This window comes from Suncus etruscus, chromosome 9, assembly GCF_024139225.1.
Source record: "Suncus etruscus isolate mSunEtr1 chromosome 9, mSunEtr1.pri.cur, whole genome shotgun sequence".
NCBI classification, from domain to species: domain Eukaryota; kingdom Metazoa; phylum Chordata; class Mammalia; order Eulipotyphla; family Soricidae; genus Suncus; species Suncus etruscus.
Genome location: NC_064856.1, coordinates 101826015 through 101843787, shown reverse-complemented (window position 1 = coordinate 101843787; position 17773 = coordinate 101826015). Strand labels below are relative to the sequence as shown.

The 17773-nt window shown below is 41.4% G+C and overlaps 1 protein-coding gene and 1 non-coding gene across 2 annotated transcripts in view; both read left to right on the top strand.

The window, feature by feature from the left end:
* The window catches only part of SSRP1 (structure specific recognition protein 1), a 1220984-nt gene that overhangs the window by 418770 nt on the left and 784441 nt on the right, over positions 1 to 17773 (top strand). The window lies entirely within an intron of this gene.
* Positions 9038 to 9156, top strand: LOC126019174 (5S ribosomal RNA). The gene has a single exon (XR_007498931.1). It is a non-coding gene; the product is annotated as a 5S ribosomal RNA (ribosomal RNA).

Here is a 17773-nt window from a genome sequence, read left to right as displayed (position 1 = left end):
TGGGACTGTAGGTCTAGGATTCTTGTGTTTTGGGGATCCAGGCACTCAACTTCCATGCTGCAACCCCCAGTAACTGCTGCTAAAAGTGGTTGGAAGAATAACAGTCTTTGGGATCAGAAACCAGGTTTGAGTTTCAGTTCGTGGACAGAGGCCCACATGTGAGAGAAGTTCTTGGAGAGGGGTGACTACATGACTATTCTGGGTGGGAGCATAGTGACAGGAAGTTAAAAGAGAGAACTTTAGCTAGACTGAAAGATGACAGCCTTAAGAAGCTCATTTTTCGCTCAGCCCTAGAATTTCCTCTACAAGCTGTTGGTCTAGGACCATGGTTTCTGATGCCAATTTAGAAACTGTTAAAAAGGTTTTCTCAGATTTGCAGCAAAATGACAAAGAAATGAAGTTGTGTCCATTCACATTAAAAGTAGGGTTTCTGTGTGTTATTTTTTTTGGGGGGTGGCCATACCCAATGACGCTCAGGGGTTACTCCTGGCTATGCACTCAGAAATCTCTCTTGGCTTGGGGGACCATATGGGTCGCCAGGGGATCGAGCCGCAGTCCGTCTTAGGCTAGGCATGCAAGGCAGATGCCTTACTGCTTGTACCACTGCTCCAGTCCCTAAAGGAAGGGGGTTTTTTCTTGGTTTTTTGTTTTGTTTTGGGACCACACCCTGTGACACTCGGGGGTTACTCCTAGATATACACTCAGAAATTGCTCCTGACTTAGGGACCAAATGAGACACCAGGAGATCTAACCATGGTCCGTCCTAGGCTAGTGCGCCATGGCTCCAGCCCCTAAAGGAAGGTTTTTAACCGTTTATCAGTGAGACCTTTACTGTTCCTACAAACTTTTTTTTGGGGGGTCACACCCGGCTGTTCTTAGGGGTTACTCCTGGCTGTCTGCTCAGAAATAGCTCCTGGCAGGCACGGAGGACCATATGGGACACCGGGATTCGAACCAACCACCTTTGGTCCTGGATCTGCTGCTTGCAAGGCAAATGCCGCTGTGCTATCTCTCCGGGCCCTGTTCCTACAAACTTTTATAAAAAAAATCAGAATCTGGGGGGCAGAGAGCTACAACATTAGATAGAAAAAACCACCTTACATCTGGTTTGTGGTTTTTTCCCATTTGTATCTGTGTTTTCTCTGCCTTTCTTTTCCCCTACCCCTGGGGGTGGAGCAATTTTGTTTGGTGTTAAATAAATACAAAGCAGAATTGCTGGAGAGAGAGTTTTTTCTCTATCTATGCTTGTAGTTTCACATAGTTCCACGTGTGAAGTGGCTGGCTTGTGGGTGAACAGCTTGTAGTGTGAGCTTCTTGCCTCTTATAACTTTCATATCTGTGTGAATTATTTATTGCGGATTATTACAACTGGAACAGCTTCTCCTTCTTCTTCCATATTCCATAGGGAATATGGGATTTCCATTTCCCTTTTGGGAACTGTGGAACAACCAAGCCATACCCCAACAGTGGTTGACCTTGATTAGATACTCAAAGTCTCATATGGTCCCCTAAGAAAGTCAGAAGTAAGCCCTGAGCACCATCAGGTGTGGCCTCAAAACCAAAAGGAAAAAAAAATAGTCAAAATAAAAAATAAGGATATATTTAGATCCAAACTCCCATAAGTTTCTGTTCATTTGCCACTGGCCTAAAACACATATTCTCTAATAGCTGATGACTGAAAGAAAGCACCCAAAAGTTCAGGGCTGGAGTAATAGTATAGTGGGTTGGGTGCTTGCCTTGGATGTGACCAACCCAGGTTCAATCCCTGGCACCATATATGCTCCCCTAATCTCTCTAGGAATAATTCCTGAGGAAAGAGCCAGGAGTCAACCCTGAGAACTACTTGGAGTCCCACCCCACCACCACCAAAAAAGAAAAAAAGAAAAACAGTTACAATGCAGACAGAAATATCCCAGTCCTACCCTACACCTTTCTAAGAACACTGAAAAGTGGCAGGCTATTCTTCCAGACCTCCTGATAAGTCCATTAAATATCTGACTGAATGATCTTTCGATGCACAACCAACTAAATAATCAGAAGAGCAAAGCTAATCAAGTCACTTTTCAAGTAGAAATTCCTTTTTTTTTTTTTTTTTTGGTTTTTCGGACCACACCTGTTTGATGCTCAGGGGTTACTCCTGGCTAAGCACTCAGAAATAGCCCCTGGCTTGTGGGGACCATATAGGACTCCGGGGAATCGAACCGCAGTCCTTTCCTTGGCTAGAGTTTGCAAGGCAGACACCTTACCTCTAGCGCCACCTCGCCGGCCCCCCAAGTAGAAATCTTGTCCCCAGTATGCCTGGAATTAAGGTATATGACAGTTTATTTGTGAAATTTTAAATTTCTTCCAGAGTAATAGTACAATGAGCAGGGCATTTGCCTTGCATGCTGCTGGCCCTAGTTCAATCCCCAGAATCCTACATGGCCCCCTGAGGACTGCCAGGAGTGATTAATTACTAACTGCAGAGCATGAGCAGTGCTAGGTGTGGGCCCTCGAGAAAGCAAAGAAAAATAAAATCTCTTCCACATTTGACAAAGTCCAAAAATGCCACAATGGAGAAAAAAATCAACCAATTCAAAATTTAGAGTGATACACAGCTAGCATTCAAACCCTACTATAAATTATTTTATCACATCTCTTTCTGCTATATTGTTTGATACTGGCCTAATAAGAACTGTCTTTTATTTCTTGGATAATTATCATTGATAGAGACTAACTTTTAGGTGCTTCGCATATATCAAAATTCTCAGAAAAATGAAATTAGTTCATATATATAGAACACTTGAGAATATGCCTGATTTTCATTAAGAGCTGTATCGATGTATCCTATTGTTATAAGCTCTATTTTTACTATCTCATGTAACCTTCACAGAACACTGTGAAGTAGACTTTATTATTTCCTTTTTATAGGAAGGGATTTAAGGCTCAGAGAGAAGATATTACCCAAAAAGAACATATAACTTGACTCCAGAGCTTTGAGGAAAATAAAAGAAGCAGAGAAGGGGCTAGAAAAATTGTACAGTGGGTGGCACATACCTTGCATACTGCCAACCCAGGTTCAATTCCTGGCATTCTGCATGGTCCCCTGTGCACTGCCAGGAATAACTCTGAGTACAGAGTCGGGAGTAAAGCTTGAGCATTACTGGGTAACCATTGAGCATCATCAAAACCTTTGAGTAACCTTTGAGTTACCTTTGAGTAACCTTTGAGCATCATCAAAACCAAAAAGCCAAAAAGAGAAAGAGGAGAAAGAAGAGAAAAGATTGAGAAGCTAAAGAGGAAGAAGAAGAAAAGCAAGAGGAGGAAGATTGGAATTGGATTGGAAGCAATAGTACAGCAGGTAAGGTATTTGTCTTTTATGCAGCCAACCAGGGTTCAATTCCTCACACCCCATATTGTACCCTGAGCACTGTCAGGAGTAATTCCTGAGTGAGATCCAGGAGTAACCTCTGAGCTTTGTTAGGTGTGACCCAAAAATCATTGCGTGTGAGGGAGGCCTTGGGGAAACACTAATTACTATTCACAAACTTTTATCAAGCATGCTATTCTTGGTTTACAGCCTTGTGCTAATAGCTATCTATGCCATGAGGCACAAAAGCCTCCATGGTCCTCCATAGGGGACCATGGCCGTCTCCTCAAAAGATCCTCCCCTCCAGAACAATTGCCACCAAAGTATCCACATGGCTCTTGAGGAACCTGCTAAGAAAGGGCATAGAGTTGAACAACCCAAATTGAATAGTCAGACAGAGAAACACTTGACTTGCAGAAGATAACTTTTTTCTAGCTCTTTGGTCTTTGTAAAGTCTTACAAAGTATTTTTAAGTCACTTTTGCCAGACCATAATTGCTTTCATTGTAAAAAGTTAAAGTGCATGAAATCAATTCAGTCCCCATGGTGACATATTGCACTGAAGTTCCACTCCATCCATCTCCATCCACTCCTGGAGTGGAGTGGGTAGTGTTGGACATAAGGTTATCAGCCCCAAGAGGCCTCAGCTTTCCCACAGAGACTTGCTGCTTTTGCTTTTGAGTTCACATGCTCCAGTGATAAGGAAAATAAAGTCTCCTGAGGTGTCTGTTCTTGCAGTGTCTGCTTTACAGTCTAGAAATGGCACCATTCACGCCCATTCCCTGGTGTTTGCTCAACAATGCAACATGCCAGATCCTATCCCTCAGGTACTAATGGAAGATCCAGGCGCCAACTTCGAAGAACACATAGTTGAGTGGTGCACAGGCAAAGAAAATGACATCACTGTTCCAGGAAAGAAGGACTCGCCCTGAAATGACTGGTATCCGTGGGACTGCCAAAGTCATTGTCCAGACCATGTACCACTTATTAACTCAGTAATAAGTTAATAAATCAATGCATTCTTGCCCTGCAGGAAAGCCTTGGGTGAAATTAAATATGCTTAGAATAACCTATCAGACTAGAATTGAAGCAGAAAGAAGAAACTAGACTCTTTTGCTGTGAAACCAAACAACCAGATGTACAACTTAGCTGAGAGATACCCTTTTTGATGACAAATCCTAGGGTAGGTTGAGTAGTTATTCAGATGTCTAGATTGTCACTTGTCTTTAATAGTTATATTCCATAGTAGCAGGAGGAAGAGTTGACCTAGCCAGGTCTGAACGCATAGGCTTTGGAATAATCTGGAAAGAGCATTTTCCATAGTCACTGGAACAATTTAAAATATAAGACAATGCCAGGATGATAGTACAGTTGGTAGAGCATTTGCTTTGCACACAGATGACCCAGGTTCAACCCCCAGCATCCCATATGGTTCCCCAAGCCTTCCAAAAATGATTTCTGAGCACAAAGCCAGAAGTAACCCCTGAGCACTACCAGGTGTAGCCCCAAAACCAAAAAACATAAAAAATAAAAATAAACTAGGGACTGGAGCAATAGCACAGCTGTAGGGCATTTGCTTTGCACATGGCTGATCCAGGACAGACCTCGGTTCGACACACCCCCCCCCCCCGGCATCCCATATGTCCCCCAAGCCAGGAGCAATTTCTGAATGCATAGCCAGGAGGAACCCTGAGTGTCCCTGGGTGTGACCCAGAAGAAAGAAAGGAAGGAAAGAAAGAAAGAAAGAAAGAAAGAAAGAAAGAAAGAAAGAAAGAAAGAAAGAAAGAAAGAAAGAAAGAAAGAAAGAAAGAAAGAAAGAAAGAAAGAAAGAAAGAAAGAAAGAAAGAAAGAAAGAAAGAAAGAAAGAAAGAAAGAAAGAAAGAAAGAAAGAAAGAAAGGAAAGAAGAAAGAAAGAAAGAAAGAAAGAAAGAAGAGAAAGATAGAAAGAAAGAAAAGAAAGAAAGAAAGAAAGAAAGAAAAGAAAGAAAGAAAGAAAGAAAGAAAGAAAGAAAGAAAGAGAAAGAAAAAGAAAAGACAGACACAGTAGCCAGATAAACTTGGTGGTCAGGAGAGCATGCCCTTACACTCCAGTTTTAACGCTTTGCACCAAATAACCCTACCTACCCCCTGGCACTGCCTGGTATAGCTTTGGTGGCATCCAATACTTCCAGCCTGAGCAGCACCGGGTCCTTGTCCTGAGCATTGAACCATCTGGTTAGTTGACTGAGTGTCACCAGGGGCCCTGTTGGTGACCACCCCCCTCAAAAAAAATCAGATATAGATAATAGGACTTAGATGATAAGTTGGAGGACTATTTGTGTTTGGCTTTATTTTTTGTTTGGGGGCTACATAGCATGGTGAGAATCAATGGTTGCTATTGGCAGTGAACTGGACACCATAGAGTGTTAAAGATCAAACTCAGGCATTTGGCATATAGGATTTGTCCTCAGCCCATTGAGCATTCTTTCTCTCTGTCTCTCTCTCACCTCTCTCTGTCTCTGTCTCTCTTTTTCTAGCCCTTAGATGGTGAATCTGATATGAGTAGACCTAAAGCAGAGAGCAGGTTGGGGGTACTCAGGGGAGAGAAGAAGAAACAGAAAACAAAGAGATGGGGCCAGATTGATAGTATAGTGGGTAGGGCATTTGATTGCAAGCAGCCAACTCAGGTTTGATCCCAGGCATCCCATATGTCCCCAGCATGCAAGAGTTAATTTATAAGTTTTAAAAAAAAAGCCAGGAGTAACCCTTGGATGGTCCCAAAAACAAATGAAGAGAAGGGAAGGGCAAGATTGTATAAAAGTGTTCAAACATTCAGTTAAAGCTGAGTAAGTCCGGGCCCAGAGAGATAGCACAGCGGCGTTTGCCTTGCAAGCAGCCGATCCAGGACCAAAGGTGGTTGGTTCAAATCCCGGTGTCCCATATGGTCCCTCGTGCCTGCCAGGAGCTATATCTGAGCAGACAGCCAGGAGTAACCTCTGAGCACCGCCGGGTGTGACCCAAAAAAAAAAAAAAAAAAAAGATGAGTAAGTCCTAGAAATCTACTACATGGCATAGCAGCTACAGATTGTGAAGCTGTGTGGTGTGGTTTAAAATTGACTGTGGTGGACTTTATGGTATGTGTTCTTACCACCAGCACAATAACAAAAACAGGTGGAGGGGATATCCAGATAGGAGGGCTGAGTTTCTGGTAGAGATTGTGTGGTTGGTTTCATAGGTATATTCTTATCTCATAAGGCATCAAGTGGAGTGAGTTCACTGGACACAATTTTTTTTATTAAATCACTATGAGATACAGAGTTAAAAAGTTGTTGATAGTTGAGTTTCAGTCATACAATATTCCAATACCCATCCTTTCACCAGTGTTCATTTCCTGCCACCAGTTTCCACAATTTCCCTTTTGTTCCTCACCCCACCTCTATGGTAGACACTTCTCTATGTCTCTGTCTCTGTCTCTCTCGCTCTATTTCTCTTCCCCCTTTTAAACACTATGGTTTTCAATCCTCTTACTGAAGAGGTATCATGCATATCACTTTACTTCTTTTCAGTTCCCACTTCTTGTCCAGTGTTTTTGTTATAGTGGTCCCTTCTTGGCATTTCCTCCTATCATTTCTATTGACTTTGGGTATTATTCTCTTACTATTTTTTTAATACATAGCCTGCAGATGAATGTGATAATGCAGATGACTGTTCCTCTCACTCTGACTCATTTCATTCAACATGATATTCTCCATGTCTTCCTGTGTATAGGCAAATTTTATTATTTCATTTTTCTTAACAGCTGCAAAGTATTCTATCATGTTGATATACCACAGTTTCTTTCACCCCTCTTCTATTCTCCGTCACTTGGGTTGTTACCAGATTTTGGTTATTATGAATAGTGCTGTGTTGAACATAGGAGTGCAAATGCCTTTTCTACATTGTGTTTTTGGACTCCTAAACTATATTCCCAGGAGCGGTATTGCTGGGTCAAATGGAAGCTCAATTTCTTTTCTTTTTTTTTTTTTAGAAAAAATAAAAGCTGAATAAAACTCTAATCTGTCTACCAACAGCTCCAAACTGACTGGTCAGGCTTATCTCTCACAAGAGACTGAACCCTGTCCAAGGTCATGAATTAGATTATATAGGGAGTGGATATAGGGAGGTTCTAGTTTTTTGATGATCTTTAAAATGACTGGCACAGCGGGAGGGCATTTGCCTTGCACTCAGCCGATCCAGGACAAATGGTGATTCAAATCCTGGCATCCCATATGGTCCCCCATGCCTGCCAAGATCAATTTCTGAGTGCAGAGCCAAGAGTGCTGAGTGCTGCAGGGTGGAACCCAAAAATCAAACAAAATAAAATGATTGGTTGTTGTCTAGGATACCTTCCCACTGCTTTCTTGTCCTTCCCGTATAGGCTACTGGTATGGCCAGGTAGCTTGGGGCAGTGTTAATGGAAATAAACTTGAGAAAGCCTAACATGTGGTCCTTGCAAAATGGTGACCCTCCTTGTTCAGAACCCAGGACCTTCCTCTTCTTATGGACCTGAGTCAAATCCTTGGCTTTCCTTGAAGTTCCTCCTCCTCATCCCTGCTATGGGCACATACTAGAACCTTAGTACAAGTATCTTAACTGCACCAATGTGCACCTTAATAAAGTAGGTGAGAAAATCAATTATGCAAGGACCTATTAAGAGCATCCCAATAGGAATAAACAGTCAAGGCCTAGCCAGGGCAGTTATCCAGGATGATTGAGTGAAGCATTGTTCATATAGGGAGGCAGAATCTCCTTCCACTCCTGCTGCAAACTGGCCTTCACCTGCTATAGCATCACCTGGATGATCCCTTTGAGCCATATACAGTGCACCTTGTTTTTAAGAACCTTAGGTCATAACTCCTCCTGTTTTGTAGGTCCACTTCTGTTAGGGAGTCCAGAGAGTGCTCGAGATGTATGCTGACAATTTCTGGAAAGTCTGATCCTAGGCTCTCTTCTACTCTATGTTAGGTGGTGGGGCTTACACTGGCACATTAAGGCAGTGTTGAATTGCTGGCTGGCTCCCTCCTCCTCATTTGCCTTAACTGATGTTTCCCTGCTAGGAAATTAGTCTGAATACATTCTCTTAAAGGCCCTACTGATATTTGGGCCAGACAGCTCTGGTTAACAGCACTCCCAAAACTCTACCTGAGACCTCTAGCCTCAGCCTGAGGGTCTGGCTCCCTCTCCCAAAACTCTGCCTGAGACCTCTAGCCTTAGCCTGAGTGTCTGGCTCCCTCTGTGCTGCCAGGTGGGAAGCTCAACTTCTACATGCCCACCAACACAGTGAATGATAGTTCCTTTCTCCCCACATCCACACCAGTACTTATCTAGTAGTTTTATATGGCCAAAGAATATATTTAATAATAAAAGGCAGAAGAATGTGATCTGGTGACTACAGAGCAGCTGGTGAAGGCATTTGTGGTGTGTGGGGTTTGAAGGAGTTGGGGGTATTCTAGCCCAGCATAGGCATTTTCATTCTCCCTCCTGATACCCAGATTAGCCATCAATCTCAACACCCCTGTTTCTCCAACCACTTCCAATTCCAATTCCAATTCCAACCTTCTACCATGCCCACCACTGTCCATCAACCCTAAGTGTTGGCCAAGCTCCTGTGCCACTTCAACGGAACCTGGATAGACCTTTCAGGTCTCTTCTTCTTGTAGAAATTAGATCAGTCTATGGCCATACCACCCTGAACACACCCGATCTCGTCTGATCTTGGAAGCTAAGCAGGGTCGGGCCTGGTAAGTACTTGGATGGGAGACCACCTGGGAACACCGGGTGCTGTAGGCTGGTATGTGTTTAGATTATATTAAAATAAAATTGATTGTATAAAAAAAAGAAATTAGATCAGCAGCTGATCCTGGTGGCCATCAGGAGCAAGAGTGTCTACTCAGTGCAAATGGGAAGTCAGGATGGAAACACAAACAGCACAGCCAAAACCATAGCCAACATCCCAGCCAGCAATGCTTCCACTTCAGGATGAGGCCTTGAAAAAGAAAGATATAAGGTAGGTGCTTGGAGCTGGAGCAATAATACAGCAGTAGGGTATTTTCCTTGCATGCAGCCAAACCAGAACCAACCTGGGTTCAATCCCCGGCACACCTATATAGTCCCCTGAGCCTGTCAGAAGTGATTTCTGAGCGCAGAGCCAGGAGTAACACACAGAGCACTGCTGGGTGTGGCCAAAAGATAAAAGTAGAACTCTTGTTTTGTATGGGGCTTACCCAGGTTTGAAGCTGACATTCCATATGGTCCCTGAGCTCCACCAAAAATAATCTCTGAGCACTGAGCCAGGAGTAAACCCTAAGTATAGCTGGGTATGGCCCAAAATATAAAATAAAATAATATTTTAATAATATTTTTTTAAAAAAGAAGAAAGGCATGCACAGGCAAATATGTCTCAGCACTTAGGAGCTACTAGATGGCATACTGAACTAAACATCACTCCACCATGATGCCCAATTTTAAGGACTTCCTGTTGGCGCTGTGCCCCACCACACTTTGATGAGAAAAGTTTCATGGGAATTTTAATGAGAAGAGTTTCATGGATGCAGTTTCATAGAAGCTCAGGTGGCTTCCACCAACTTGCATTGGTCTTGAGAACATGACAAAAACCCAGTTGTCTACCTTCAGACTTACTGATCTGGCAACCACCTATAATGCCTACCTGGCCACCAAAGCTTTGTTAACTGTCTAGAAGAATTTGTCTTGGCTGCAGAACCAGGGATCATTCCTGGAAGGCTCCTATGTCATTGCACAGAATGCCAGTTCCTAGCAGGTGAGCAGCCATGACCCCCTGCTGCGTCCCCAGGAGTCCCAGCTTGCGGTGAGTCATAGATTAACAGAGCAGCTATGGGGTCTAATCAAAAGATTACAGCATTTACAGCCAAAGTGACAATCCCAAGAAATCACTTTCCTTCTCTAAGCTTTTTCCTCTCATAATATTCATAATAATATGTACATTGTAGGACTATTATAAAAATAGGCAATCAAACCAATAAGAGCTCTATGTCAATAGTGCATATATGGATTCTAGCTCTGAAACTGAAGTGACAATAGCCAGAAGTCTTTAGAAATCCACTTCAGATTATTGGAACTGGAGTGGTAGCACAGTGGTAGGGTGTTTGCCTTGCACATGGCTGACCCAAAATGGATACAGGTTTGATCCCTGGTATCCCATATGGTCCCAGAGCCAGGAGCAATTTCTGAGCTCAGAGCCAGGAGTGGCCCAAAAAACAAATAAAAAGGGTCACTTCAGATTATAGTCAAGAACCTGAAAATAGAAAGCAGGGAACTGTAGGAAATGGGAGGCAGAGCCAGTGCAGGACTCGGTGTCCTGTGGAAATCACTGTAGATGAAAGCTAGTCTATATCCATAATCTTAGATCCAAGGAAGAAGGAATTCACCGCAAAGCAATGAAAATGTCAGTCTGAATAATGGGGTCTACCATTCAGCCCTTTTTTATCCCAGTGATGGGCAGAAGGGGGAGGAAGGTAACTCCTTTCAGAGTCAGAAGTACTCCTCCTGTCAGTCTCAAAAAGAGAAAAGGCAGATTTGAGAATGCAAAGACTTCGGTCAACATCAAGGAAAGAAAATGGTGGGTTTCCAGCCAGAAGTGCTAGGTCTGGGTCTTGGGTCTCTCACATCCTGCTGGGACTTCAGATACTTTGCCTCTCTGATCATTACGAAGTATGAATGTGTCCCTTTTAATGTGTCTTTTTGGTGCTATGAAGACCTACAGAGGGTGGTTCTAGAGGGCTTAGGAGGTAGAGTTTGATAGTCCAGAGCAGTGGTACCAGCTCTGTTTTTTCTGCCTGGTACGTTGATATAAAATCATAAGATATTACATGGGAGGAAAATAAGATTTTTTTGGTAGCACCTAATAGATTAGGTCAGGACTGAACAAACATTATTGGACAATTGTCGCATAGAGTTTGAGTTGCCTTTATTTCAAGTCACGGTCTCTATCTCAACACTGCTGTTACAGAATAAAGATTGTGCCAGCTGGGGTATTAACATGGCTGTGATCCAGTCAAAATCTACCCTAGTCCCTGGGCTTTGAGTGTTACTTATTTTCTTTTTGTTTTTTTTTGTTTTTTTTTTTTTTTTTTGGTTTTTGGGTCACACCCGGCAGTGCTCAGGGGTTATTCCTGGCTCCAGGCTCAGAAATTGCTCCTGGCAGGCACGGGGGACCACATGGGGCGCCGGGATTTGAACCGATGACCTCCTGCATGAAAGGCAAACGCCTTACCTCCATGCTATCTCTCCGGCCCCCGAGTGTTACTTATTTTCATGGCATAAAATATAAGTTGGAGTCTCTTCAACCATTTAAATATCTAAAATTCATTCTGAACTTGCAAGCCATATACAACAGACTGAGCCAGGTCTATACTGGCCCACCAGTCTGCCAACTTCTAGATTGTCTCCATCAAAAGGGAAAGCAATGATAGCGACAATAACCAAAGATAATGATAACACAGGGTAAGAAGACATTGTGTTAAAGCTATCCAGGGTCTAGATTTAGAAGTGGGAATGAGAGTTCATTGGCAATAAACTGGCAATGTGAGTTAATTGGTAAATTTTCAAGAATTACACAAGTTGTTTATTCAATTTACTGGCAGATTTTAACTGGATGTGGCTGAGAGTATGTGTACCAGGGAAATTAGCTAACATGCAAAACCTGAATGTTTTTTTAACCAGGAAGTTAATTGTTAAATATTAGGAGCCTGCCACTGCAGATATCCAAATGAAGTTATAGAATTGAAATCAGTGGAAGGGGCAGTGGGGGGAGACTATGGCAGAGGAAAGAGTAAAGGGATTAGTGTTGGGATATTGTATTCCTGAAACCCAGCATACATTTGTAATTTATGGTAACTAAAAAATATATATATTAAGTAAAACTAATGTCAGAGTATAAAAACAAACCTTTTAATATGAAGATATATTTTTTGGAATTAGAGAAACAGTATACTTGATAGAACTAGAGAGACAGTAGTTAAGGCACTTGCTTTGCATGCAGCTGACGTGGGTTCGAGCCCCAGCATTCCCTATGGTCCCCTGAGCCCTGCAAGGAGTGATTCTTGACTGCAGTGTGGAGCAAGAACTAAACCCTGAAGACCACCAAGTGTAGTCCCTTCAAAATTACCTAGTTATATTAATAACGTGTAAGATCTTGGCTTGAGAATAAATACTGTACTAGTTAATGCTATTCAAGTGACTTTCTACCAGGTTATGTGTCAATTAATATATAAAAATACATTTTATTTTCATGCTTGCCCTTTCAACTAGATTTCCTTTTTTATAGATAAGAAAAATCAAAAAATAAAAATATAAACAATGTCCCACCACTGGTTCTATCTTAGTCAGGATAACAGCAGAGTCTGAGCACTAGGCCATGACTTTGTGGTCTGTTCTGTTGAAGACATCCAAAAACTTTTCAAAATTTGAGATTCATATTTGCCTCCCAATCAAATAATTTGTTCTAGTCTTCCTGGCTCCTCTGATCCAATCCAACAACTATGTCCTTGAGCCTCAAGTACTAAGTACTCAAGTACTAAGCACTAAAAACTTTGAAACAGTAGAGGTCTACAGAAATGTGTGAAATGTATACTTGCCCATAATCTACTTACACTCAAGTTGGAAAGAATAATTTATAATTATATACGCATATAAGGTATTAGAGGGTATAATGCTAACAGTAAAAAGGTTGATCCCATACATGAGAAAGACTAAGAGAAATAACAGTGGTGTGTATAAAAGGTAGGAAAGGAAAGTGGGGGCTCTTAAAAAAAAAAAAAAGAGCCTTATCAGTCTCCTCAAAGAGCTACAGTTTCTGAAAAAGATCACAACCTCTTGCCCCAGTTGGAAAATCAAAGATGTTCAAAGATCCAGATCACTTGGCTCTCCAGTCCCTGGGGGCAGTACTCTGTCGTCCTTCTTCCTCCTACCTAAGCAATTTCCAGCTGAGAATGCTAATGGGATTTTTCTGATTACATAATCTAAGGCTCTTACTGTTAAGAAAAACCCCAGAAACATGGAAACCCTTATTCTCCTCATTCCAAATCTTCTTGCTGACTTGAATAAGATGATTCTTCAAAGATGGGGCTGAGATTTATATCCTAACTCCCAATTATGTGTGACACCAAGAAGGACATTAAATATTGTGTCAGAGAGATGGTAGAAAATCAGAGAGATCACCCACATACAAAGGTCAAATTGTATTTGAATTGATGTCAGATAAAACCCAATCTTCCTAAAGCCTGGTAGTTTTGGGTTTTTTTTTTGGGGGGGGGGGTGGGGGCTTGTTTGGTTGGTTTTGTACCACACCCTGCTGTGTTCAGTCAGGGGTTACTCCTGGAAGGGCTCAGGGGACTACATGAGGCCGAATAGGAAGCTCTTCCCAATTTACTACCTCTCTGTTCCCAAAATCCAATTCTTCTAGATTTTTACTAATTTAGCTTTCATGTCCCAACTCACCTCAGATCAATACGCTTTTGATGTATGATTAAAAAAAAAAAAAAAAAAAGCTCTTCTGGGGCCGGGCGGTGGCGCAAAGAGGTAAGGTGCCTGCCTTGCCTGCGCTAGCCTTGGACGGACCGCGGTTCGATCCCCCGGCGTCCCATATGGTCCCCCAAGCCAGGAGCGACTTCTGAGCGCATAGCGAGGAGCTCTTCTGTCATAAAGCACACAGAAATTAGGTGCCTTTGTCAAAGTGTATTGGTCAACAATGATATGGGGGAACCCCTAAGGCCTTTTCTACTCCTGACCGATTTCTTTCCTCTATTTTCTGTCCCTGCCACAGATGTTCCAAAACACACAGAAGGTTCTCTACACCACCAGAACTCAAGAGAAAGTTTTTCTTTACTGATGGAGAAATGTTGGCGAATATTGGCATTGCAAATATTTACCCCTTCCTAGACTGGAGAGAAAAGATTTCAGTGTGAGACATTCTGACTTTTCAGCACCTCTAGGTAAAGAATTCATGATAGAGAAGATCTTCTTCTGGGCAAAAGGATTCCAAAAAGTAAAATCTGGGGTTCCCTAAGGCACAAGTTCCCCAAGCATTCAGAATTCTTTACATCAAACTGACTTAGGGTACTAAGGGACAAAGGCAGTAGGAGTGAGTTTTTGACTGAAACAACTAGAGGCTGTTCAGCAAATCAAACCTTTCCAAAAGTCGCTTCTAAGCTCCCAAAATAAAAACGCCTGGTAAAGGCAAAGATAATTTTTGAGCAAATAGGAAAGTAAATTGCATCTAAAAGCAAATTCAAGTTTACCCTGAAGTAGCTAATACGTTTGCTTAAAGTTGTCACACTTTTAATTTTGCAACCTATGTCAAGACATAAATAATTCATGCTAAAAATTTTTTCAGCAATGGGAAGCAATTTACAGAACCTCATTTGTCCTTTCCCTGACCCTTAAACTCTAAGGTCATTAGATATTAAGGTAATTTTTTATTATATTTATTTGCACCTCATCTGGTCACACTATTTTCTGCACTGTGCACTATTTTCACACTATGGTCCTGCACTATTTTCTTTATTTTTTCTCTCTCTCTCTTTTTTTTTTGTTCTGTATTATTTGGGTCACACCTGGCAGCACTCAGGAGTTACTCCTGGCTCTGCGTTCAGAAATCGTTCCTGACATGGGAACCATCTGGGATGCTGAGATTCAAACCACCATCTTTCCTGGATTGGTTGTGTGCAAGGCAAACATCCTACCACTGTGCTATCTCTCTAGCTCCCTCCTGCACTATTTTCTAACTCACCTCAGTAGAGCTCAGCATAACTGTCTCTACCCACATGCCTCTAAAATTAAGATTAAGAAAAATCCTAGAGCAGAAGGGAAACTGTGGACATTGGTGGTGGTGGAAATGTGCACTGATGAAGGGTGTTGGACATTGTCTGACTGAAATTCAATCGTACACACCTTTTTATCTATGAGAAAAAAACAACTGTGTTATGAACAACCTTGTAACTCTTGGTGTTTAAATAAAGTAATTAATAAAAAATAAAGAAAAAATTCTAGATCAGGTCTAGTATGTGCTATTAACTTAAATTTCAAAGTGGGAAATGGACAAGAAAGTGCCAGAGTGAAAAAAGAACTTCATTGCTATAATGGGCTGACCCCTGTGTATCTTGGAATCTTTGGGTATCTTCTCACTCATTCATCAGATCACAGATTTCTTTTATCAGAGATGTCCCAGCAAATTTATCTGCAAATGTGGTCGAATTTTCAGCTATGTTCAGGGACAAGTAATTTTTGTCTCCCAGAGAATATTGGGGTTTACAGGAGAGCTTTTTGATTGTCACAGCTTGGGGTGATGATTACTGACATCCAAGAATATAGATGAGGAAGGCTGCTAATCATCCATTGAAGCACATAACTGTCCATAATTATCAAGTGCCAAAGGCTGAGTGGCTTGCCTAGTATTTAATTATCTAACGCTACAGTCTTTGTTTCTGATTCATGGTTAGTGATTCAGTTTTGCTTAAACTGGGGTTTGGGGAAAGCAGAGGGGGAATGAGTCCCTTGTAACAAGAATTGAAGGATTGGTGACCACGCAGTGGACTATCAACTCCTCTGAAGATTCCAAAGAGTCTCCTACCTCACTAGCATTTTTTTTATTCAGGAGATTAGCATTTGATAAGTAAACTAAGAAAAGATAGCCCTTCTCACATAGTTATAAATCCACTACACTAAAAGAAAGACAGAGGAAGCATTTGCTGCATTTATTGGATCTGAGACCAGCATCTTCTTTGGTTGAACATTATGATTGTATGTTCTTGGACCTTTGAGTTCAGATCTACATTAGTTTTTCCTTTGGTGCTCAGATTTGACTGAATTATGTCACTGGCTTTTCCAGTCCTCCAACTTGCAGATGGCAAATCATGAGATCTGAGCCTTCAAACTCACAGGAACTATTTCCTAAAATAAAACTTCTCTTGGTCCCAAGTAAATAGTACAACAGATAAATCATGTTCCCTACATGCCACCAATCTAGGTTCAATCCCCGGCACCCCATATTTGCCTGAACACTGCCAAAAGTATTCCTTAAACATAGCACCAGAAGTGCTTCCAGATCAACTAGGTGTGGTCTAAACCTCCCCCAAAAATGATCAAGTAAATGTAACATATTCATATTTAAATGTATTAAATTTATTATGAGTGATCTCCCTGTGTAGATATGCATCTATCTACATATGTAGATATGTATATACATGTAAGTGTATATATACAGATATATCCTATGGATTCTGTTTCTCTGGAAAATTCTGGCTAACTCATAGTATGTTTTGCTAGACACCTAAAATTCAATCTCTTTTGATTTAAAATCAACATAATTTAGGTTCTGAAAGCATTTATTTCTTCCATTTCATTCAAATGAATTTTCACATTTTGCCCATGACCTTTCTTCTCACTGTGCTGTTTTCACATCTTGATATTATCAAAAAAAATTTCAAAACAGGGGACGGAGAGATAACAGAGCAGTAGGTGTTTGCCTTGTATATAGCTGACCCAGGACAAATATTGGTTCTATTCCCAGCATCCCATATGGTCCCCTGAGCCTGCCAGGGGAGATTTCTGAGTGCAGAGTCAGGAGTAACCCCTGAACGTCAACAGGTGTGACCCAAAAAAAAAAATCCAAAACATTCTTACAATAATAATCACTAAATAAAATTATTTTCTAGACATACTATCTATATATGCCCTTTAGGTTAGCTGTGAAAGATGTAATAACTAACATACTAGAGGCAGATGGGAATGAGAATAGAGTGTAGGGTTTGCACAAGAACCCTCATATAATCTTCTCTTTAATTGAAAGGCAGAAATCCTTCCCTTCATCCAGATCCCAAATCAACATTTTCTTCTTCCACATCAATCTGTCTGAAATCCACATTCAAATGACCATCATAAAGGCCTGTAGGAATGCAACAATATAAATGTAGGGAGCTGAATTGTTTCTAAGCTTACCTTCAAGAAAGCTGACAATTCCATAGACATCTTCTTGATAAATGTGCAGAGCACCACTTATTAATAGGGGAAGGAACCCTCAACATTTTAAATAAAAGAATGTGGATACCAAGAGGATATGTGTGTGTCAATTCCATGGAAAATAAGCAAGTGATTCCAACAACTTGGTTTGTGGTGGAAACTGCTGGTTGTCTACCAAAGTGGTTTCTCTACTGTTTCTACAATAATTAAATTGTGGCTGAATAGCTGGCTGCCGAGTTTAGGTTATTTTTAACACCCTACAATTATGTGTGACCTATGGTTAACTTTTCCCCAGTTGAAATGAGTGGGAATGATGATTTCTACATTTGGTAAAGAAACCTTAAGGCACAGAGAGTGTCTCTCCCTAACCTCTTGCTCACTGGGACCCAGTGTTGACATATTGATCTCAAGA